The following is a 26,448-nucleotide window of genomic DNA, read 5'->3' as shown; positions in this document are numbered from 1 at the left end:
ATATTGCAGTGAACATGGGAGTGCAGATCCTGATTGCAATTCCTTTGGCTAAATACCCAGAAGCGGGATTGCTGAGTCATATGGTAGTTCTATTTTTAGTTTTTTGTTAAACCTGCATATTGTTTTCCATAATAGCTACAGCAGTTTGCATTCCCACCAACGTGTACAAGTGTTCCCATTTCTCCACATCCTCACCAATATTTTTTTTTTCTTTTCATAATACCTGTCCTAAAGGGTATGAAGTAATATCTCACTATGGTTTTGATTTGCATCACCCTGATCATTGGTGATGTTAAGCACCTTGTTATATACCTGTTAGCCAATTGTAAGTCTTCTTTGGAGAAATATACATCCAGCTCCTTTGTTGTTTTTCAACTGGTAATTTGTTTTTTTGCTATTAAGTTATAGGTGATATCTATATTTATCTCTATTAACACTTTATCAGAAATATGGTTTACAAATATTTCTCCCATTCTCTAAGTTCCCTTTTCACTCTGTTGATTATTTCCTTTGCTGTGTAGGAACTTTTTGGTTGAGTTAGTCCCATTTACCTACTTTTGCTTTTGTTGCCTGTGCTTTGGTGTCCAAAAAATCATTGGCAAGGCCAATATTCAGAAGCTCTTTCCCTCTGTTTTCTTCTGGAAGTTTTATGGTTTGGGATCTTTTTAAGTCTCTAATCCATTTGAGTTGATTTTTGTGTATGGTGTGAGATGAGTCCAATTTCGTTCTTTTGCATGTGTATATCCGTTTTTCCTAATACAATTTATTGAAGAAACATTTATGTATTGAATAAACTTTCCCCATTGTGTATTCTGGCATCTTTGTCAAAGATCAGTTGACTGTATATGTGTGGGTTTATTTCTGGGCTCTCTATATGTGCTGTTCCATTGTCCATATATCTCTTTTATGCCAGTTCCATATTGTAGCTTTCTAATATACTTTGAAATGAGGGAGTGTGATGCCTCCAGGTTTGTTTTCTTGTTCAAAATTGCTTTGGCATTCAGAGTCTTTGTGTTCTATATGAATTTGAGGATCATTTTTTCTGCTTCTGTAAAAAATGTCATTAGGATTTTTATATGGATTTCATTGTAACTGTAGATCACTTTGGGTAGAATGGATATTTTAACAATATTAATAACTCTAATCCATTAACATATGGTGTCTTTCTATTTATTTGTGTCTGCTATAATTTCTTTCATCAGTCTTTTACCTCTTAGATAAATTTATTCCTAAGTATTTTATTCTATTTGCTGCGATTGTACATTATATTGTTTCCTTAATTTCCTTTTAATATATTTCAATCCTTCTTAAAGTCTTCCAAAAAATGGAAGAGGGACTACTTCAAAAGTTTCTCTGTGATAAAAAAACTGAGAAAGGCACCACAAGAAAATTGTAGGAAATATCCCTGATAAGCATAGACACAAAAATCCTAATGAAATATTGAAAACCTGAAATGAACAACTTATTAAAATGATCATACACCAGGACCAAATTGAATTTGTGCCTGGAATGCAAGAATGGATCAACGTACACAAATCAATCAAGGTGATAGACAACATTAACAGAATGTAGGGTAAAAACAGAATGTAGATGTATAAAAAAGCCTTTGGCAAAACTCAATACCCTTTTATGATTTAAAAAAAAAAAACAACTCTACAAATTAGTTACAGAAGGAAATTACCTTAACCCAATATAGACCATATATGCAAAGCTCACATACAACATCACTCTAAATAGTGAAAAGGTAAAAAAGTTTTCTCTAAGATCTGGAACAAGGCAAGGATGCCCAGTCTTGCCATTTGTATTCAACATAGTACTGGAAATCTAGCCAAAACAATAAGGCAAGAAAAAGAAATAAAAGACACCCAAATTGGAAAGGAAGATGTAAAATTATTTCTTTTTGCAGATGACATGATCTTATATGTAGAAAACCATAAAGACTCCAAAAACAAGTTAGAGGTAATAAATGAAATCAGCATACTTGCATGAGGCAAAATGAATGTTCAAAAATCAGCTGCATTTCTATACGTTAACATCACCAAGTCTTTTAAGATGGTTATTCTATATGGTGAAAATATTTGTTTTTCAGAAAAATTGGTGTAACTCTCATTCTCATTCTTCCCGAATGTTTTCTTTATTACTCTCATGTATCATCTGTTATTCCAGCAAAATATGTATCACTAGTGCTTCTCAAAACACCATAGAACTAATTGATCACCACTACTTATGATGATTACATCCATATATAGATCTTTTCTTTTCCCAGTGAGCTTCTTTGTTGGTGGTGGTCTCACAGAGTTGCTTTGTGGATAAAATCTGTTCTAATACAAATTGATATTTATTAAGCATTTGTTATTAACAAAAATATGCTTTTTACCTATATTAACTAGGATGAGGCTTAAAGCCAACCCATAAAGTAGGTAGGAAACTGTTCTGAGAGGTTGTGATTATACTAAAGTCACAAAATTAGTAAACGATAGGCTTCCTATCTAAGGTATTATAAGGCCCATGTTCTAAGGAGCTTTGCAAATTTTAACATTTCAGCAATGTGGTATATTATTTTCAACATCCTATTATGACTGGTGTTGTTACCCTTAATTATGGAATTTTAGTGAATATAATCATTATCTAACTGAGCACACCTAAAATGAATCTCTTTTTAAAAATGTTATAAGGGGAGAAAATATGTTTTGTTTCAAGTCTAGCAATTTCCATAAAATTGTAATAAATATGCTTTTTTTGTACAATGTATTCTCTCTTCTATGATAAGGAAACTTCACAGAATAACTGCATTTTGTATTTTGAATATAATTGCATTAAAAGGAAGCTAGTTCCTATTTTCAAATAGGAGCATATAGAATACCCACTCATTGATCCTACAAATGTAGCATCTGCACCTCAATTAAAAATGTACATCCTCCCAGAGATCAAGTATAATTAAGCCATCAGAACGTGGAACCCTATAAAACACAGGGTGTTTTCAACTGCCTAGTCACACAGACATTTTCAAGCTAATTCCAGAGTAATGGAAACCATTGCCCATAGAGATCACAAAACAGATAAGATGACAGAGAGAAAGAGAAAGACACTTGCCATAGAAGAGTTTGGCATCCATAAGATGTGGTCATCAAAGTTACTGTGTTGATTCTAAATAGAAGAAAGCCAGAGAAGCTATTCAACAAAGGGTTGTCATTTGTGTTTCAATCTATAAAGATAAATGTACAAACGTTGTAAATTTATTATACTTATTTAAGTGAGAGGTATTTATTTAATTTAAGCCAAACATATTGGATAGACGGTCTGCTTATCAGTTTAATGTAATTACTGTAAATTGAATAGTGATACGATTCTTAAATAGGAAAGCAATGTTGAGAATTTTTCAGGACCTTAGCTGGATGGAGGCTAATGGAGGAAATTCAGAATCAAATAGGGCCGAGGCCAAGAAAAAGCCCAGCTTTATGGTTAGCCCCAAGAAAAATAGTCATTAGACAAAAAGCCAGGATGATTTTTAGCATTCTGAGGACAGGCATCAAGTTTGAAGAAGGTAATATCTTCTGGCTGATTATTGACAGTATTGTTTTTCATATAGATGCTTGTTCTGGGTTGTAGTATGAACTCCAGATGAAGACTGTGCTTTTAGAGTCAGTTCTACTCTTGGAGGAGGGGGTTGGCATGGGCAAAGCAAATGGTCAAAACCTTCCTAGGCAATGGAGTTGAGAGGGCATTAATGAGGATTATCTGTGACACTTTGTACAGTGTGTGATTAACAGGCAATATCACTAATTTCTGAAACTCCCATTGGAAGGGACAAGGGCCTAGAGTAAACTGTCTGTATTGACCAAGATTGGCTCAAGAAATTTGGTGGGATAAGCCTTATATATTAAAGGCATCAAGAAATGTACATAAACAGGGCTTGGAATGCAAAGGAGCCTGCATAATTATTTGCTAAACCCTCTTGCCTGTTGTGGTAGTGTATCGTTGACCACACACAGAATTTGGAGGCAGTCAAATATAGACTTGAATACAAATTGCTCTGCTTATCTATTAATTGGAAATATACAACTTAGTGTATAGTAAACACACAAGGAATAGTGAATCATTTCATGTTTTATTTTCTCTATAATGTCTTTAGGGCAAGGTCTTTATCATATTTTTCTTCTACCCTCAGCACTCAACACAGTGCTTAGCACTTACTGGCACTTAGTGAATGTTTGTTCAATGAAAGTTTTATGGCACACATTATCAATTTTATGATCGAGAACTACCTAGGGCAATAAGACTAGATCGTCAGCATATTGAAAAGTCAACTGCAAAGTCTTTCACCCAAATATGTTATCCTAGAGTATAATGAAGGGAAGTGTTCTGAAAATGAATGTCTTCTCACATGAAGGAAGGGAATCATATGTTGTTTGTGCTAGTCTCAAACTCATTCATTTCATAGATAAAGGTCATTGGGATCAGAAATGTGGCATAACCTGGGTTGAGTCACACAACTGGTCCTTGTGACAGGGCTACATAGCAAGTCTCTTAAAAGCCATGTCTATTTGCACTAGAAAAATAATACATGAGATTTTTGTCAGAAGTCAAAACTATGTTGCTGAGTCACAGTTGGTGGGGTTTTCCCTCCCTCTGACCGGTTGCTAGAAACAGTGAATCAGCATCCCAAAGGAATATGGTGCTATTGTGGTTAAGTCTGTGAAGTTAAATTTTATTTGGATCTTTGGTTACAGAAATGCCTCTTTATAAGCCACCAGTTGACTTCCCAACCATACTACTCAAACAACTCAGCAGTCTAGGTCCACAATCTCAGAAAAGATCAAGTGAGATTCAGCTTGATCTCTGCCTAGAATGCACCACGAGTGATACAGTTCCAAGGTTTCTAGAACTTTTTGAAAAGATTTCCCAGTGAAACTCAGATACCTCTAGGCTGAAGCACAGCATTTTTCTTTCACGGTATTCAAAAACACAGAGGAAAAAAAATGTCTAAATCCAAATGTAAATGTTGGAAGGAATGCACTTAGGACATAATTACCAAGATTAGGCAAACTACTTCTTTGGTAGTTGCTATATGTCCCTAGACTGTGCTTATTGTAATTTCACTCACTATTTTGTCAGAGGGAAGAAGCATGTTGTGATGGCACTGGGTAATTGGCAGTGCCATTTCTGTGTCTTCAGTGCTTGCAAATCTACTACATTCGTTCTCATTATAGATGAAATGAATTATCCTGAAACAACTCTGTGGGGCACTATTCACACCAAGTAATGCTTAGTGAAAATCATGTTTTGGCTCCTGATGTGCTTATTTATATTTCTCAGGTTTTGGAGTAAGCAACCTATGTTTGCTCAAAATATTTCTTTCTGTGTTTATATCTCTTAATTTATAAATATTTAAAACATAGGAATCGGTCAAGTGTTTCAAGTACTGTATAAAATTATATTAATTTGACCAAATTATTTTAAAATAAAATTATTTTATAATGTATTTAAAATATATGTTTAAACATTTCTAAATTAAAATATTTCTTACAAAGAAGGCATCTTCCAGAGATGGATGAAATAGGAGTTTTTAGTAATTCTCTTGAAAATATTAAATAGTGTAACACTGAGAGAGAACAGTGCACTTTAAGGCAGCATATCTGAATTTCACCTCTGGTAAAAATTTCACAGTTGAAACAATGGAACAATGGTACCTCTTATTATTTGTGCAAAAAATGTGTTATTTTAATGCTCTGCACATGATCTTCCAATAATAAGTTGCTCATAAACATATACAAATATTAAGAACTCTTTTAACTTACCCTTGGTTATATTTAACAGTTTATCTTTATGGATTTTGGAAACATTTGGAAATTCTTTTAGGTATTTCACATCCTTCAAACTAACAAAAAAACCACAGAAAATAATATTTATTGTTTATTCATTGATGGCAGTTAGAATGTTCTGAGTTAAATCCTTTGTTACACCTCTTTCACTGTGAGGCAACTGGTGTTTAAAATGCTTAAAGAACGTTTTTAATGTTTCAGAACTAAGATTGAGTAAAGGTAAAACAATCACAAGACTTGATTCCCAAACCAATGCATATAAATATCATACATGTGAGATTAAATATCTTCAGAAAATAATTTCCACAAAAATTATTACTCCGCAGAACTTTGTAGACCAGACTAGAGTTTGACCTTTTTCCTACTTGGTCCTGAGAATCATAAGATATAAGATATTCTCATAACTGTACTTTAGAAAGATAACCCTGACAGCACATAGATAGTTAACAGAGGTGAGAGAGGAGAGGAAGAGCAATTAGACTGAGATGATAATTCAGGTGAGAGATAATGAGATCTGTAATAGAACTGTGACAGTAGGATGGAAAGGAGTCTATAGATGTGAGATGTGCGAGAGTTAAGAAATTTGGCAGCATTTAGTGACCCAGGGTAGATAAGAAGGGAGATGGATGAGTAAAGGACAACTCAAGTGTACAATCTAGGGAATAGGCAGAAAGAAAATAAAAGGAGGAATAACTCTGGAGAGGAAGAAGATGAGTTCAGTTTTGAACATGGTTAGTTTCTGGTGGTGATGGATATATGTGTGTTATAGTCCCCATCTGTTTGACAATTTGGTCTTGATACTCAGGACATAGGGCAAGAATGGAGATACAAAATTGGGAACTACTGACATAATAATGGTACTGGAAAACATGATATAGGTGGACTTTCAGAAATTCTGATAACAGAGCAAAGTGTAATAACTTGAATAATCTTTACAAAGTGAAGATACAGTAATGTAAGAGGGGTTCAGCAAGGAAACTGGGTAGAAGTGATCACAGAGATAAATGGAGAATCCAGACTTTTTTTTTTTTAATAACAGAAGCCAGCAAACAACAGCTATGCAGTAATTGCAAATGTTCCAGAGGAACTGGGGAGAAAGAATTGGAGAGGTCAGCAGAGAGTTTTAGAAAGAGTTTCATTGTAAGATATATGTGGATGATTTATTACAATGGGACGGCAAACAAGTGTCAGCTATATTTTCTTTTTAATCATTTTATTTATGAATGTTTACAAACACAAAGGTAGAGAGAGTAAACAACTCCAACACTTTGCTACACTCTAATCTCTTCTTTAACTAAGAAGAAATGAAGAACTGGATATGAAGGATTAAAAAATATAAAATTAAGTCCCAATTTAAAGAACTTTGATAACCTTCAAAACAAAAACATTTATATAAATTATATTAATAACAGTTTTTCTTTCCCACTTATTACCTCTTCATTTGCACTGTGAAAACGGTTAGAGATATTGGTTTTCCGTCTTTATTGTGTTTTTTAGCACTATCCACATCAACAAATCAGCAAAGATTCATCTTTTAATTCTTTGCTGAAACTCTTATTATTCTGAACACTACTGCCAAAGGATTAGGAAGCATCTCTTTTGAGATAATATACAGTACAAATTCACACTTATCTTTTTGTAGCAGTGTTGAACCAGATAACAGAAAAAAATATATTCAGGCTATCGATTTACACGTATAATAGATCTCCATTCAAACCCTTTAAGCTTTGGCAAGAAATTACATGTGTTAAAATCAGATTAGAAAAACTATCAAGAAGCTACATGTTTCACTTGTATAAAATACTATGCTGACCTTCATGGTTCAACTATTCTGTTTAATACTTTTTACTCTGTACACTCTTAAAGGCATAAAATATCACATACTGGGTTTTTTTTCACACCTATGCAGCTTTATCAAGCATAGCTAACTCCTCTGCCCCAATTCAAAAGATAATGAGAATCACCTAAAGCCAGTGAGACAGTCACCCAGCAATGTGCATTATGCTGATGTCTGCATTCTTTAACTTCACTCATATATATGATCAGAAGCTGTATCTTTGCATGGCAACCATGAATATCAGATGGATATGAAACATTTCTGAAAAATGAAGACTTTGATCTAACCAACCAAGCTTTAAAAGATGACAGATTTTCATAGAAAACAAAAGGCTTAAAGCTGACACTCCTTGGTACTATATGTAAAATTCATTGTTGAATGATGTATCAGCACAAAAAGGAATGGAGGGTAAATGAAAGTGTGTTGTGCTGTGTGACATCCAGCTCTGGACCAAAGAGCATGCACAATAAAAAGTAAGGTTGTTTCTAAGGATAGATTCAGGAAGAGATTACCCAGAGTTTATAAGAGGGTGGGAACAGGTACTCTCAAAAAGCACCATGTGTCTCCCAATGTCAAGTGACAGTAATGAGTTCTCATACTTTAAGCATTTAAATGTTGAAAATTCCTTGAAATTCTACTTTATAAAAGAAAAATCAGCACATAATCAGCAATGCTTTTCCTGGGATGACATTTGATATGTTGAGATATGCTAGAATCTTGATTTTGCAATCCATATATAATCATCAGCTTGGCTTTTCACTTGAGATCTATATCACATCTTATCACAGTTTCCAAACCATTTCTCCCAAATGTGTAGGAAGCCACCATTTACATGTATCCCTTCCTTATATACTCTTTAATAGATTAAAGTAATGCCTACAAAACCAGTATAATCTGTTTCAAGCTATTCCCATGTTGCTTACCTTCTATAACATCAGTTGCTTTTCTTCTTTTGGCCAGTAGAGGGTTTCCATTGGATCTTCCAAAGGCCAAATTCAATAAGGCCTTGTAGGACATTATAAAAGTCATTAATTATACTTTATGGCCCAGCAACACAAAATTGCACGTAGTTCCAAAATATACCCTCAGATAGATTTCATTAATAAGATCTGTTATCTCTGTATCTTATATAAACCTTAATACCTCACTCTTCTTTTTTTTGCCATTTTAAATCATTTATTTGAAGTAACACCCTGATTATACATTGGTTATGTGAGTCATTTATTTACAACAGGTATCAAATCTTAGTCACTAAGGAATTCATGTTAACTTCATAATGAAATATCATTTAAATAAATACTCTGGGGTAGTTCATAATATGAGTATATATCCAGCACAAAAATGTCTATGAGTAGGTGAGAACAGAAGAACAAGAGCAGAAAATTTAAATTATCTATTTCTAAATGACAAGATCGTGTAACTCTAATATGAAATTTTCTCATAACTTTTTCTGAGAGCAGTGCCACTAAAGCAGTGCAAGAAACCTTGAATTTTACCTTCTTTACCCTTTTAATTTTTTTGATTTAATTTTTTTGATTTTTTTATACATACAGCAGGTTCTTATTAGTCAACGATTTTATACACATCAGTGTACACATGTCAATCCCAATCTCCCAATTCATCACACCATCACCCCCACCCCCCACCACTTTCCCCCCTTGGTGTCCATACGTTTTTTCTCTACTTCTGTGTCTCAATTTCTGCCCTGCAAACCGGTTCATCTGTACCAATGTCTAGGTTCGACATATATGCGTTAATATACGATATTTGTTTTTCTCTTTCTGACTTACTTCACTCTGTATGACAGTCTCTAGATGCATCCACGTCTCTAGAAATGACCAAATTTTGTGCCTTTTTATGGCTGGGTAATATTCCATTGTATATATATACCAGATCTTCTTTATCCATTCATCTGTTGATGGGCATTTAGGTTGCTTCCATGTCCAGGCTATTGTAAGTAGTGTTGCAATGAACATTGGGGTGCATGTGTCTTTTTGAATTAAGCTTTTCTCTGAGTGTGTGCCCAGTAGTGGGATTGCTGGGTCATATGGTAATTCTATTTTTAGTTTTTTAAGGAACCTCCATACTGTTCTCCATAGTGGCTGTATCAATTTACATTCCCACCAACAGTGCAAGAGGGTTCCCTTTTCTCCACACCCTCTCTAGCATTTGTTGTTTGTAGATTTTCTGATGATGCCCATTCTAACTGGTGTGAGGTGACACCTCATTGTAGTTTTGATTTGCATTTCTCTAATAATTAGTGATGTTGAGCAGCTTTTCATGTGCTTCTTGGCCATCTGTGTGTCTTCTTTGGTGAAATATCTATTTAGTTCTTCTGCCAAATCTTGGATTGGGTTGTTTTTTTTTTAATATTGAGCTGCATGAGCTGTTTATATATTTTGGAGATTAATCCTTTGTCAGTTGCTTCATTTACAAATATTTTCTCCATTCTGAGGGTTGTCTTTTCCTCTTGTTTATGGTTTCCTTTGCTGTGCAAAAGCTTTGAAGTTTCATTAGGTCCCATTTGTTTATTTTTGTTTTTATTTCCATTACTCTAGGAGGTGGATCAAAAAAAGATCTTGCTGTCATTTATGTCATGGAGTGTTCTTCTTATGTTTTCCTCTAAGAGTTTTATAGTGTCTGGTCTTACATTTAGGTCTCTAATCCATTTTGAGTTTATTTTTGTGTATGGTGTTAGGGAGTGTTCTAATTTCATTCTTTTACATGTAGCTGTCCAGTTTTCCCAGCACCACTTATTGAAGAGACTGTCCTTTCTCCATTGTATATCCTTGCCTCCTTTGTCATAGATTAGTTTACCATAGGTGTGTGGGTTCATCTCTGGGCTTTCTATCTTGTTCCATTGATCTATATTTCTGTTTTTGTGTCAGTACCATATTGTCTTGATTACTGTAGCTTTGCACTATAGTCTGAAGTCAGGGAGTCTGATTCCTCCAGCTCTGTTTTTGTCCCTCAAGACTGCTTTGGTTATTCGGGATCTTTTGTATCTCCATACAAATTTTAAGATATTTTGTTCCAGTTCTGTAAAAAATGCCATTGGCAATTTGATAGGGATTGCATTGAATCTGTAGATTGCTTTGGGTAGTATAGTCATTTTCACAGTGTTGATTCTTCCAATCCAAGAACATGGTATATCTCTCCATCTGCTGGTATCATATTTAATTTCTTTCATCAGTGTCTTATAGTTTTCTGCACACAGGTCTTTTGTCTCCCTAGGTAGGTTTATTCCTAGGTATTTTATTATTTTTGTTGCAGTAGTAAATTGAGAGTGTTTCCTTAATTTCTCTTTCAAATATTTCATCATTAGTGTATAGGGTCCAAGAGATTTCTGTGCATTAATTTTGTATCCTGCAACTTTACCAGATTCATTGACTAGCTCTAGTAGTTTTCTGGTGGCATCTTTAGAATTCTTTATGTATAGTATCATGTCATCTGCAAACCGTGACAGTTTTAGTTCTTCTTTTCCAATTTGTATTCCTTTTATTTCTTTTTCTTCTCTGATTGCCGTGGCTAGGACTTTCCAAAACTATGTTGAATAATAGTGGTGAGAGTGGACATCCTTGTCTTCTTCCTGATCTTAGAGGAAATGCTTTCAATTTTTCACCATTGAGAATGATGTTTGCTGTGGGTTTGTTGTATATGGCCTTTATTATGTTGAGGTGGATTCCCTCTATGCCCACTTTCCAGAGAGTTTTTATCATAAATCAGTGTTGAAATTTGTCAAAAGCTTTTTCTGCATCTACTGAGATGATCATATGGTTTTTATGCTTCAATATTTTAATATGGTGTATCACATTGATTGACCTGCATATATTGAAAAATCCTTGCATCCCTGGGCTAAATCCCACTTGATCATGGTGTGTGATCCTTTTAATGTGTTGTTGAATTCTGTTTGCTAGTATTTTGTTGAGGAATTTTGCATCTATATTCATCAGTGATATTGGTCTGTAATTTTGTTTTTTTGTAGTGTCTTTGTCTGGTTTTGGTTTCAGGGTGATGGTGGCCTCATAGAATGAGTTTGGGAGTTTTCCTTCCCCTGCAAATTTTTGGAAGAGCTTGAGAAGGATGGGTTTTAACTTTTCTCTAAATGTTTGATAGAATTCACCTGTGAATCCATCTGGTCCTGGACTTTTGTTTGTTGGAAGATTTTAATCACAGTTTCAATTTCATTACTTGTGATTGTTCTGTTCATATTTTCTGTTTCTTCCTGGTTCAGTCTTGGAAGGTTATACCTTTCTAAGAATTTGTCCATTTCTTCCAGGTTGTCCATTTTATTGGCATAGTGTTGCTTGTAGTAGTCTCTTAGGATGCTTTGTATTTCTGCAGTGTCTGTTGTAACTTCTCCTTTTTCATTTCTAATTTTATTAATTTGAGTCCTCTCCCTATTTCTTGATGAGTCTGGCTAATGGTTTATCAATTTTGTTTATCTTCTCAAAGAACCAGCTTTTAATTTTATTGATCTTTGTTGTTGTTTTTTTTGTTTCTATTTCATTTATTTCTGCTCTGATCTTTATGATTTCTTTCCTTCTGCTAACTTTGGGTTTTGTTTGGTCTTCTTTCTCTATTTCCTTTAGGTGTAAGGTTAGATTATTTATTTGAGATGTTTCTTATTTCTTGAGGTAGGCTTGGATAGCTGTAAAATTCCCTCTTAGAACTGTTTTTGCTACATCCCATAGGTTTTGGATTGTCGTGTTTTCATTGTCATTTTTCTCTAGGTATATTTTGATTTCCTCTTTGATTTCTTCAGTGATCTCTTGGTTATTTAGTAACGTATTGTTTCACCTCCATGTGTTTGTGTTTTTTACGTTTTTTTCCCTGTAATTGATGTCTAATCTCATAGCGTTGTGGTCAGAAAAGATGCTTGATATGATTCAATTTTCTTAAATTTACTGAGGCTTGATTTGTGACCCAAGATGTGATCAATCCTGGAGAATGTTCCGTGCACACTTGAGAAGAAAGTGTAATCTGCTGTTTTTGGATGGAATGTCCTATAAATATCAATTAAATCTATCTGGTCTGTTGTGTCATTTAAAGCTTGTGTTTCCTTATTACTTTTCTGTGTGGATGATCTTTCCATTGGTGTAAGTGAGGTGTTAAAGTCCCCCACTATTATTGTGTTACTGTCGATTTCCTCTTTTATAGCTGTTAGCAGTTGCCTTATGTATTGAGGTGGTCCTACATTGGGTGCATATATATTTATAATTGTTATCTCTTCTTCCTGGATTGATCCCTTGTTCATTATGTAGTGTCCTTCCTTGCCTCTTGTAACATTCTTTACTATAAATTCTATTTTATTTGATACGAGTATTGCTACTCCAGGTTTCTTTTGATTTCCATTTGCATGGAATATCTTTTTCCATCCCCTCACTAATACCCCACTCTTTAGTCTCCTTTAAAACACTTTGAAATTGTCTGTGGTTTACTTGCCAAATCTCTCTCCCTAGCACTTAGGAAAGTATCTGGTATAGAGTAACTATTTAATACCTGTTTGTTGAATTGCATATTGCATTGTTTTATTACACATTCAGGACTGGACCATGTTTTTTTATGTCACATCCTGTTAGTGTTGTTTTGTAATTGTACAGAAACTCAGAAACAGTGAAGTGTGTTTTTAAATAGCATGCCGGAAATGTAGCTTGTTGATAAACTAGTGCTATGATGATCAAACTGACAGAAATCTTGTTTGTGATTCAATGTATTTGAATAAGAAAGGTTTAGAGTAGTTACAGATGAACATATTTATATTTTTGTGTTGTAGATCTCATAAATGTACCCTTTCAGTCACTCTTGTACTTGTGGAGAATATGTATTTCCACTTGATGAGATTATTAATATGAGTGTATTAAAAACTCAAAAAAAGTTTAACTTCACCTTATAAATATCTGGAATGCAAAATAAAGACTTGAGGACATTTCCATATATCAAATGGAATGTTTTAAATATATAGATTTTTCCTCAGGGTTATATATATTTTTCCTCATTATATAAAATAATATATATTATGGTGCCTATAATAATTATATATGATATCATTAAAGAATATCAATAAAATCTAGTATGTAAATATGGCCATATATAATTTAATATTAAATTATAAATATATTTGATATAATATTTATATAATTAAAATATAATAATACTTACAGGACAATCATTACACACCCAGAAATTCTTCTAGGTACCTCTTACCCTTTAGTGTATATGATTCCAATGAAAATCATATGGGGTGTATTTTATTTCTATGTATTTAATATACAAGAAAATAAGGTCTAGAGATAAGTACAAATGCAGAGCAACAAGAAGTCTACTCAAGTTTTGGTTTTGTTCTTGAACCTATACTTAACCACTTAAATTCTCATTATACTGACCTATCTGTTGAAGTATATATTTTAGGGAGACATGGAAAATTTATTTTTTTTAGATGGTCATAGCTAGACAGTCAAGGAGGTCGCATAATGATTATTAAAACTGAACTTAGGTAGTAAACAATCCATAGGTGTGTAATCAACATTAAAATCTTTTAATATAACTCTTTGATACCATGATGAATATACTAAAGATAATATGAACAATTTTGAAGATAATACTCCTGATGAGATCAAGTTTCACAGAAACTTTATAAGTCAGAATGGGTTAACAAAGGGATTCTTACAGAGAAATTGAAATTGAACTTGATATAAAATTTTACTAGAATACTATTATTTATTCTAGTGATGATTAAAGGATGATCATGTAATAGCTTTCTTTGATTTGGGAAAAATGTAAATATATTTTCAATTATGTGATACCATGATAGGGATAGCTAGGCTTATTTGAGCAATAAAGAGTTTGATTATACATAAGAAGAGCTATATTTCATATGACTATGTCTTATATACAGAAAACAGATGTACATTAACACATTTAATATTTGGATTTCTGATATAGTATTCTTTAAAATTAAGTAATAGAATTCATAGTATTTGATGATTTAGAATTCCTAAATTTTAGAGCTTTGGTGTTGGTTCAGTGCTTTATTTTGCAAATGAGGGTACTGACCCAGAATAGATGACTAGATGAGCCATGAATAGAATGGGCTTCTTGTGATTTCTAATGAAGTACACTTGACAGCACTATATTAAGGAACAGACCAGTTTCATGCAAAGACAGAGCCAGGTTGTCTCTTGTGGACTGAAAACTGAGAATACTACAGCGTTAATAAGACCTTAGCCATAATGGATCCTGAATCAGTGACTTATACAACTTTGATTGAATAGTATAGCTGAAGAGAAGATATAACAGAAAGCAAATTTTGAATTGAAATGAATAACATTTTTTTTGAAAAATAATTTGTACTTTTAACATTTTACTTTCATTAAAACATATTTTAAAACTTCACAACTTTCCAAATATATAAAGATAACAGATTTGGAGTCCAATTTTTAATTGTTGAGTAAATTATGCATTTTCGTTTTCATTCCTTTTTGTGTAGTCATTTTAACTGTGAAGATCCTTGACAGTTGTCTTTAGCAAGAGAGGCTTTACATAGCTTTTGTACACTGGCTGTGTTTGTTCTCTATTAATTTTGTTGTCACTGACTTATAATAACTTGTTATTATGTATGTTTTCAGTAACTTGTTATTATGCACATGTGGAACAGTCTTCCAGTTAGTTGCTCTGGACTTACCATAGCTTTTTCTTCTCTGTTTTGATTGTGATAACTCATGATACAATTCCCTGTAATGATATGTCTTGGAGTATGTTATAATCCCACTTCAAATACTTTTCCTCACTTGCAAATGTAAAACTTACTGTGCTTGGAACAAGTGAGGTTTATTAAGTAAACAAGCTAGCAATCGATTATAAAGAAGCAAGTTATGTAATAAAATGAAGGCTCTATATTTGTCCAGTAATCTGTGTGAATATGTGCATGTAGGCAAAACTTTTTTTTCTATTCTTATGAGTAAAAGCTGTATTTCTACTCACAGTGGTAGACTTTACTATTCTGGAAATATCTTTACACTCTTGGAATTTTACTTGTGGAGCCAATTTTTTTAAAAGTTATATCCTACATTAACATTTTTTAAAGTTTAAAAAGCTGCTAAATGTTATATATAAAAATCTGGTTTTTGTTACATATATTTGTGTGCTTCTATAAATGGTAAAGGCTATTTATCTCCTATACCATGTTACGGATCAAATATAGCTTATGCCTGAGTACTATTACACATTGAATTGGCTAGTGTTAGTGACATTGAGTACTATTATTGCAATGAAAGCATTTTTTAGTGATGAATTTTTCCTTTTGATGCCCTTTTATAATGAAGCTGTCCTACTTGCAGAGAAGATTATATGGTTTTATCTGAACTGATTTTCTAGATTTTTTAAAAAATAAATAACAAAGCCTCATGAAAACAGTATTAGGTGATATTATACTTCTTAAAAATAACTATTCCAAGGCAATATTTGCTCTAGGAGGAGAATACATTCAGTTCTGTAAAATATAATAATCAGGATTATCCCCACTACATTTCTTAAATGTATCATTTTTATCACAGATTATTCTTTCTAGTAGTTTCATTCATAGTTAATAACTAAAATATGCATATGGTATGGGACAATTATACAAGACAGCAACAAGAATGCCCATCATCTGTCAAAAATGAAGTGCAAGGCAATCAATGTGTTTTGTGTTGGCTAGAGTAGCTGATGAAATAAATAGAAGATGTGACATGATGTCTCTTTCATCTATAAAAGTAACAGCTCACAGGTTATGCTTCATTAGCTTCAAATGTAGCATGCATAATAAAGGAGGAAGGCAGAGCAGCTCTTTGATTCATTGTGAAAAAGCCTATCAGACCCCCTTTCAAGTGACAGGTTATTAAATAAGTTGAATAATGGAAAATATTCCAACTAGAACAGAATCATAACCCTGTGTTTGGCACTTGATTGAAAATACAGATGACAGTGCTGTGCCTCCATTTGGTGTGATTACAAATTAAATGGAAAAAGATAGTATTCCTTGAATTTAGTGACTTTTAATTTTTCTCTTTTACTTCCTTCATCTTTTGTTTTGTATTAGTTAATTGAATCTCAAAAAGAATTGGAAAATGACTTGATTACAAAATGCAAGATGATTTTCATTTCTTCACCATGGAGATGGTCAAGTTAAATGTGTGAGACATATGTGGAGAAACAGTGGGTCTGCCTACATTCATGTTTGATATACTTGGGGATCCTCTGCAAAGACGTTATCTTCAGGTCCTCTCTCTCTCCCTCGGTCAGTGATTCATTTATTAATTCATTACTTCATTCATTTATTCATTGCTTCTTCTATAAATCCAATCCACCAAATATTTTATCATGCTATAATTTATGGTGGAATTTCTAAGCCTTATAATCTAAAATATAAACATGGCCCTTGCTCTTAAGGAGATTATAGTCTGTATAAATGTTTAACATTTTTTCAGAGTTGGGAATTACCTAGTATAAAAAAAAAAGCCAAACTCCCTTCTTCACCCACATACCTTCACTTACAAAATAGGTAAAATATTTATTACTTCCTTTGACTAGGTTAGTTGCTCCTGAACTGTACTCCAACATCACATAGTATCAATATATCTCCAGTTGCAGTGTTTATCGGAGTTTGTAATAATTTCTTGTTATTTAACTATTTTTTTTCTGCTAGACCCTAAGGTCAGATCCTGGGATAATATTCATCCCCTTTGTACCACCAAAACCTAGTAACAAGGTTTGGCAGTTTAGTAAAGTAGTTAAGATAATCATTTTCCCTAGTATTCTTAATTTTAGAAATAAAAGTTTTTCACATTTGCTGCTGGGAAACAGGGAGTCCCCTTCAGGAATGAGTATGCTTCAACTGGTGCAGATATTCACTGCACTGCATCAAGTCTACAATGTGCTTACTCTGAAATATGTCTGAAATAACTGTCACTGGTCTAAACAGACTTTGGGAAGTGCTGTGATTAAACTGCTAAGGAGAGTCTTCCAGATGTTTGCCGTAGTTTAATGTGCTATACTGCCACTTAATCTCTGATAAACACATTTAGATACTCATTACAGAAAAACATAGTGCTAATGCTTCATAAATATCATTCTCATTTACAGTTGAGCTAGAGAAGTGATTTGAAATTCAGTTCTTCCATTTTGTGATGTTACTGTTTTTCAGTTACAACTTTCTGTTGATTTATGCCACTCAAACTCAAAAGCTTCTGTCAACCTATTGTAAGGTCAAGTATGAATGCAGGGGATCTATATTGGCTTTTGATGGGCCAGAGGATCTGTGCCCTGTGACCTATTTGGTGAGTTATGTTTCCTAAAATCAACTGGGCTACAGAGATGAGGTATCATGAAGAAAGTATCCTTTAATTTTTTAGCTTTTTCTGACTAAAGAAAATTTCACGGCAAATGTGAAAGTTCCATTCTGCACATAATCAAACTGCCTGAACTCACAAAATAAACTAGACTAAAACCTCCTGCAGTAGAGTGTTCTCTTTGAATGGATAGAAGGATTTGGGGGGCATCAAGAGATGTGTGTCCCTTTGTACATTCTGATATCCATTTAATCATCTGGACACAGTGACATTCCTTTCTACTCATTAGAAAATGTCAATTATGCAAGTTGTCCAATTGCTTTCATCTTTAGTGAAGCCTTCATGTTACAGAGCTGGATAGTTTAAATTTTTAATCTGTGATTTCTGTGAAGTTACATTGAAATTATCCTTTCTATTTACAATAATAAAGTAATATACTTTAATATATGAGGAAATAATATCATCACATTTCACTGAAGTGAGTTCTATGATTAATAGGTAATATACCCCAATTATAAAACCGTATGATAATTATAATGCCTACATGGAAACTTACCATTCCAAGAGAACATATTTAAAAATTGACCCCATTACAAGTGTTAATACTTACTGATATAGTGGGTTAGAAACACAACAATTCTTTTACTTCAACCGGATAAAAATGTCTTGGTTTTATATTTTCAATATGTAATTTATACCAATCAATAAGAAAGGAATATTTGGCCTTCGTTAAAATATCCTGTGAGACTATATTCATATACCACCAACCTCACACAAAAAATGACTACTTATTTTTTGAATTAATTTTATTTTTCAATCTTGGTACCAATTAACACACTTGGTATTATTTCATGGGTTGGCTATTTTAGGAGACTTACATTTGACTGCTTTAACACTTCCACTGACACTTGCTAAGAAAGTGGAAAAAGTGCACTTTTTTTTTAAAACAAAAACCTTTAGAAATATTCCTTTTGTGAAAAGACAATTATCAGAATATGGCGTTTTGTTAATTCTATAGAACTGTGTGATAAAAAATTAGGAAATAGTGTTATCAAAGATCAAAGAATAATTAGAAATCACAACAATAATTTGAGTAACCTTTTTTTTTTTTTAAACTGACCCTGAAGGCTGACTTTTCCATAACTGATTTTTGGTTGCTTGTTTGCATATTGCTGGTTGATTTACTTAACACATACACCTACAATCATTTTCTTCTTTAATTTAATTTAATTTTTTTTTTTTTTTTACAGCACGTTCTTACTAGTCATCAGTTTAATACACATCAGTGTATACATGTCAATCCCAATCGTACAATTCATCACACACACCCCCCCCCCGCCGCTTTCCCCCCTTGGTGTCCATATGTTTGTTCTCTACATCTGTGTCTCAATTTCTGCCCTGCAAACCAGTTCATCTGTACCATTTTTCTAGGTTCCACATATATGCGTTAATTTACGTATTTGTTTTTCTCTCTCTGACTTACTTGACTCTGTATGACAGTCTCTAGATCCATCCACGTCTCAACAAATGACCCAATCTTGTTCCTTTTTATGACTGAGTAATATTCCATTGTATATATGTACCACACCTTCTTTATCCATTTGTCTGTCCATTGGCATTTAGGTTGCTTCCATGACCTGGCTACTGTAAACAGTGCTGCATTGAACATTGGGGTGCATGTGTCTTTTTGAATTAAGCTTTTCTCTGGGTATGTGCCCAGTATTGGGATTGCTGGGTCATATGGTAATTCTATTTTTAGTTTTTTAAGGAACCTCCATACTGTTCTCCATAGTGGCTGTATCAATTTACATTCCCACCAACAGTGCAAGAGGGTTCCCTTTTCTCCGCACCCTCTCTAGCATTTGTTGTTTGTAGATTTTCTGATGATGCCCATTCTAACTGGTGTGAGGTGATACCTCGTCATTTTGATTCACATTTCTCTAATAATTAGTGATGTTGAGCAGCTTTTCATGTGCTTCTTGGCCATCTGTATGTCTTCTTTTGAGAAATGTCTGTTTAGGTCTTCTGCCCATTTTTGGATTGGGTTGTTTGTTTTTTTAATATTGAGCTGCATGAGCTGCTTGTAAATTTTGGAGATTAATCCTTTGTCAGTTGCTTCATTTGCAAATATTTTCTCCCATTCTGAGGATTGTCTTTTCCTCTTGTTTATGGTTTCCTTTGCTGTGCAAAAGCTTTGAAGTTTCATTAGGTCCCATTTGTTTACTTTTGTTTATATTTCCATTACTCTAGGAGGTGGATCAAAAAAGATCTTGCTGTGATTTATGTCAAAGAGTGTTCTTCCTATGTTTTCCTCTAAGAGTTTTATAGTGTCTGGTCTTACATTTAGGTCTCTAATCCATTTTGAACTTATTTTTGTGTATGGTGTTAGGGAGTGTTCTAATTCAATTTTTTACATGTAGCTGTCCAGTTTTCCCAGCACCACTTATTGAAGAGACTGTCTTTTCTCCATTGTATATCCTTGCCTCCTTTGTCATAGATTAGTTGACCATAGGTGCATGGGTTTATCTCTGGGCTTTCTATCTTGTTCCATTGATCTATGTTTCTGTTTTTGTGCCAATACCATATTGTCTTGATTACTGTAGCTTTGTAGTATAGTCTGAAGTCAAGGAATCTGACCCCTCAAGCTCCGTTTTTATCCCTCAAGACTGCTTTTGTTATTCGAGGTTTTGTGTCTCCATACAAATTTTAAGATATTTTGTTCCAGTTCTGTAAAAAATGCCATTGGTAATTTGATAGGGATTGCATTGAATCTGTAGATTGCTTTGGGTAGTATAGTCATTTTCACAATGTTGATTCTTCCAATCCAAGAACATGGTATATCTCTCCATCTGTTGGTATCATCTTTAATTTCTTTCATCAGTGTCTTATAGTTTTCTGCATACAGGTCTTTTTTCTCCCTAGATAGGTTAATTCCTAGATATTTTATTCTTTTTGTTGCAATGGTAAATGGGAGTGTTTCTTTAATTTGTCTTTCAGATTTTTCATCATTAGTGTAGAGGAATGTAAGAGATTTCTGTGCATTAGTTTTGTATCCTGCAACTTTACCAGATTCATTGATTAGCTCTAGTAGTTTTCTGGTGGCATCTTTAGGTTACTCTATGTATATTATCATATCATCTGCAAACAGTGACAGTTTTACTTCTTCTTTTCCAATTTGTATTCCTTTTATTTCTTTTTCTTCTCTGATTACCATGGCTAGGACTTCCAAATCTATGTTGAATAATAGTGGTGAGAGTGGGCATCCTTGTCTTCTTCTTGATCTTAGAGGAAATGCTTTCAGTTTTTCACCATTGAGAATGATATTGGCTGTGGGTTTGTCATATATGGCCTTTATTATGTTGAGGTAGGTTCCCTCTATGCCCACTTTCTGGAGAGTTTTTATCATAAATGGGTGTTGAATTTTGTCAAAAGCTTTTTATGCATCTACTGAGATGATCATATGGTTTTTATGCTTCAGTTTGTTAATATGGTGTATCACATTGACTGATTTGCGTATATTGAAGAATCCTTGCATCGCTGGGATAAATCCCACTTGATCATGGTGTATGATCCTTTTAATGTGTTGTTGGAGTCTGTTTGCTAGTATTTTGTTGAGGATTTTTGCATCTATATTCATCAGTGATATTGGTCTGTAATTTTGTTTTTTTGTAGTGTCTTTGTCTGGTTTTGCTTTCAGGGTGATGGTGGCCTCATAGAATGAGTTTGGGAGTTTTCCTTCCTCTGCAATTTTTTGGAAGAGCTTGAGAAAGATGGGTGTTAACTCTTCTCTAAATGTTTGATAGAATTCACCTGTGAATCCATCTGGTCCTGGACTTTTGTTTGTTGGAAGATTTTAAACACAGTTTCAATTTCATTACTTGTGATTGGTCTGTTCATATTTTCTATTTCTTCCTGGTTCAATCTTGGAAGGTTATACCTTTCTAAGAATTTGTCCATTTCTTCCAGGTTGTCTATTATATTGGCATAGTGTTGCTTGTAGTTGTCTCTTAGGATGCTTTGTATTTCTGCAGTGTCTGTTGTAACATCTCCTTTTTCATTTCTAATTTTATTAATTTGAGTCCTCTCCCTCTTTTTCTTGATGCATCTGGCTAATGGTTTATCAATTTTGTTTATCTTCTCAAAGAACCAGCTTTTAGTTTTATTGATCTTTGCTATTGTTTTGTTTCTATTTCATTTATTTCTGCTCTTATGTTTATGATTTCCTTCCTTCTTCTAGATTTGAGTTTTGTTTGTTCTTCTTTCTCTAGTTCCTTTAGGTGTAAGGTTAGATTGTGTATTTGAGATCTTTCTTGTTTCTTGAGGTAGGCTTGGATAGCTATAAGCTTCCCTCTTAGAACTGCTTTTGCTGCATCCCATAGGTTTTGGATCGTCGTGTTTTCATTGTCATTTGTCTCTAGGTATTTTTTGATTTCCTCTTTGATTTCTTCAGTGATCTCTTGGTTATTTAGTAATGTATTGTTTCGCCTCCATGTGTTTGTGTTTTTTACCTTTTTTTCCCTGTAATTGATTTCTAATCTCATAGCGTTGTGGTCAGAAAAGATGCTTGATATGATTTCAATTTTCTTAAATTTACTGAGGCTTGATTTGTGACCCAAGATGTGATCTATCCTGGAGAATGTTCCATGCGCACTTGAGAAGAAAGTGTAATCTGCTGTTTTTGGATGGAATGTCCTATAAATATCAATTAAATCTATCTGGTCTATTGTGTCATTTAAAGCTTCTGTTTCCTTATTAATTTTCTGTTTGGATGATCTGTGCATTGGTGTAAGTGAGATGTTAAAGTCCCCCACTATTATTGTGTTACTGTCAATTTCCTCTTTTATAGCTGTTAGCAGTTGCCTTATGTATTGAGGTGCTCCTATGTTGGGTGCATATATATTTATAATTGTTATATCTTCTTCTTGGATTGATCCCTTGATCATTATGTAGTGTCCTTCCTTGTCTCTTGTAACATTCTTTATTTTAAAGTCTATTTTATCTGATATGAGTATTGCTACTCCAGCTTTCTTTTGATTTCCATTTGCATGGAATATCATTTTCCATCCTCTCACTTTCAGTCTGTATGTGTCCCTAGGTCTGAACTGGGTCTCTTGTAAACAGCATATATTTGGGTCTTGTTTTTGTATCCATTCATCAAGCCTGTGTCTTTTCATTGGAGCATTTAATCCATTCCCATTTAAGGTAATTATCAATATGTATGTTCCTATGACCATTTTCTTAATTGTTTTGGGTTTGTTTTTGTAGGTCCTTTTCTTCTCTTGTGTTTCCCAGTTAGAGAAGTTCCTTTGGCATTTGTTGTAGAGCTGGTTTGGTGGTGCTGAATTCTCTTAGCTTTTGCTTGTCTGTAAAGCTTTTGATTTCTCCATTGAATCTGAATGAGATCCTTATGGGGTAGAGTAATCTTGGTTGTACGTTCTTCCCTTTCATCACTTTCAGTATATCATGCCACTCCCTTCTGGCTTGTAGTGTTTCTGCTGAGAAATCAACTGTTAACCTTATGGGAATTCCCTTGTGTGTTTTTTGTCATTTTTCCCTTGTTACTTTCAGTAATTTCTCTTTGTCTTTAATTTTTCCAATTTGATTACTGTGTGTCTCAGCATGTTTCTCCTTGGGTTTATCCTGTATGGGACTCTCTGTGCTTCCTGGACTTGGGTGGGTATTCCCTTTCCCCTGTTAGGGAAGTTTTTGACTATAATCTCTTCAAATATTTTCTCTGGTCCTTTCTCTCTCTCTTCTCCTTCTGGGATCCCTAGAATGCGAATGTTGTTGTGTTTAATGTTATCCCAGATGTCTGTTAGTCTGTCTTCATTTCTTTTCATCCTTTTTTCTTTATTCGGTTCCGCAGCAGTGAATTCCACCATTCTGTCTTCCAGGTCACTTATCCGTTCTTCTGCCTCACTTAGTCTGGTATTGATTTCTACTCGTGTAGTTTTCATTTCAGTTATTGTATTGTTCTTCTCTGTTTGTTTGTTCTTTAATTCTTCTAGGTCTTTGTTAAACATTTCTTGCATCGTCTCGATCTTTGCCTCCATTCATTTTCCGAGGTCCTGGATCATCTTCACTATCATTATTCTGAATTCTTTCTCTGGAAGGTTGCCTATCTCCACTTCATTTAGTTGTTTTTCTGGGGTTTTGTCTTGTTCTTTCACCTGGTACATAGCCCTCTGTCTTTTCACCTTGTCTATCTTTCTGTGAATGTGGTTTTTGTTCTACAGGCTGCAGGATTGTAGTTCTTCTTGCTTCTGCTGTTTGCCCTCTGGTGGATGAGGCTATCTAAGAGGCTTGTGGAAGTTTCCTGATGGGAGGGACTGGTGGTGGGTAGAGCTGACTCTTGCTGTGGTGGGCAGAGCTCAGTAAAACTTTAATCTGCTTTTCTGCTGATGGGTGGGGCTGGGTTCCCTCCCTGTTTGTTGTTTGGCCTGAGGCAACCCAACACTGGAGACTACCCAGCCCTTTGTTGGGGTTAATGGCGGACTCTGGGAGGGCTCACACCAAGGAGTACTTCCCAGAATTTCTGCTGCCAGTGTCCTTGTCCCCACCATGAGACACAGCCACCCCTGCCTCTGCAGGAGACCCTCCAACACTGGCAGTTAGGTCTGGTTCAGTCTCCCCTGGGGTCACTGCTCCTTCTCCTGGGTCCCTATGTGCACACTACTGTGTGTGTGCCCTCCAGGAGTGGAGTCTCTGTTTCCCCCAGTCCTGTCGATGTCCTGCAATCAAATCCCACTAGACTTCAAAGTATGATTCTCTAGGAATTCCTCCTCCCATTGCCAGACCCCCAGGTTGGGAAGCCTGACATGGGGCTCAGAACCTTCACTCCAGTTTGTGGACTTCTATGGTATAAGTGTTCTCCCGTCTGTGAGTCACCCACCCAGCAGTTATGGGATTTGGTTTTACTGTGATTGCGCCCCTCCTACCATCTCATTTTGGCTTCTCCTTTGTCTTTGGATATGGGGTATCTTTTTTGGTGAGTTCCAGTGTCTTCCTGTCGATTATTGTCCAGCAGTTAGTTGTGATTCTGGTGGTCTCACAAAAGGGAGTGAGAACACGTCCTTCTACTCTGCCATGTTGGTTCAGGGAACAAATCTGTACACCTACAATCTTAATCTATAAAATGAGACTAATGACCTCTTTTGATTCAGTGTTTTAAAATTTAGTGAGAATATGCATGAAAATACCTTATAAATGATAATCCTTGAGAAATATAATGTATCAAAGTACTTAATAATTATTACTAGCTTTTTAAAAATGTATGCGACAGTATGTTCCTAATTTATCTTAAGTCTGTTGATCCCTATTTGTAAAAGGAAGAAATAACTAAACTCATAAATTGTTGGGTCTGGAAGGTGATTTAGTGAATAGGACAATCTGCTCATTTTAAGAATTAAAAAAAAATTTAAATGGCATCTTTAGGAAGGTTGGACATGAGTTTCTGTTTATCATGGCTTGATTCATGGGAGACAATTTCAATTTGACATGTCCCTTTGCTTTCTAGGAATATATTCTTCACAAATGAAGGTTAAATTGGCCATATGATAAATTATTGTGTGTTCTTTCTTTTCCCAACTGCTGCCCTCTCAATATCTCATTACTCCATATGTATTTACAGATTATTTAGCAAGGCAGTAAAAAGTTAAAATGATCAGTATTACTGTTATTTGGTAATCTCTGATATTAGTTTTGATAACTAGTCATGAGATACTTCTTTGATCTTGCCATTCCCAAAAGTTACTGATATGTAAGATAATCCTTTACATATCTTCCCTTCTCTTAGCTCAGAAAGCCTCACATCTTTTCTTTATCAACTGGTTCTTGACATTTCCAGAAGAGCCATTATTGCTGATTGCAGTTGTTGCTGACATAGTTTTTTTTCCTTTTTTTAAATTGAAGTCGAGTTGATTTACAATATTATATTGTTTGTGGTGTACAACATAGTGATTCAGTATTTTTATAGGTTATACTCCATTTAAGGTTATTACAACTTCTAATTTGCCATACATCGGTAACTACATAACATTTACATTCTATTAGGTATTATAGGTAATGTAGAGATGATTTAAAGTATGCGGGAGGATGTGTGTGGATTACATTATGTGAATATTCACCTTATTCTATAAGGCACTTGACTATTCACAGATTTTGGTATCCTCAGGGCTGTCTTGGAACCGATTCCTATTGGATATGGAGGGATGACTGTATAGGATTTAGAATTCTACCAAACTTTCAAATAAGAAATGATACCTTTAATTTTAAATATTCAGAGCAGATAAATACTTTATTACATGGTATTACCATATCTCTGACATACAATCTAGTAAAATATTGAATATGACAGAATGCTATAAACCAAACTGATGTATGAACATAGAAAAATATTCTAAATGAAATATAAGTAACTTAATACAGCATCATATTAAAAAAATTGTGTGGTATGATTTAG

General features: G+C 34.2%; 1 long non-coding RNA gene across 1 annotated transcript in view; it reads left to right on the top strand.

Annotated features, from left to right (window-relative positions):
- LOC309664998 overlaps positions 1-26,448 on the top strand; it is a 475,535-nt gene that overhangs the window by 86,135 nt on the left and 362,952 nt on the right. The gene's annotated exons all lie outside the window — the stretch shown is intronic.

The sequence above is a fragment of the Balaenoptera physalus genome (assembly GCF_965194825.1).
Source record: "Balaenoptera physalus genome assembly, chromosome: 7".
NCBI classification, from domain to species: domain Eukaryota; kingdom Metazoa; phylum Chordata; class Mammalia; order Artiodactyla; family Balaenopteridae; genus Balaenoptera; species Balaenoptera physalus.
Note: the sequence above shows the minus strand (reverse complement) of the source record. Positions and strands in the feature narration are given on the sequence as shown.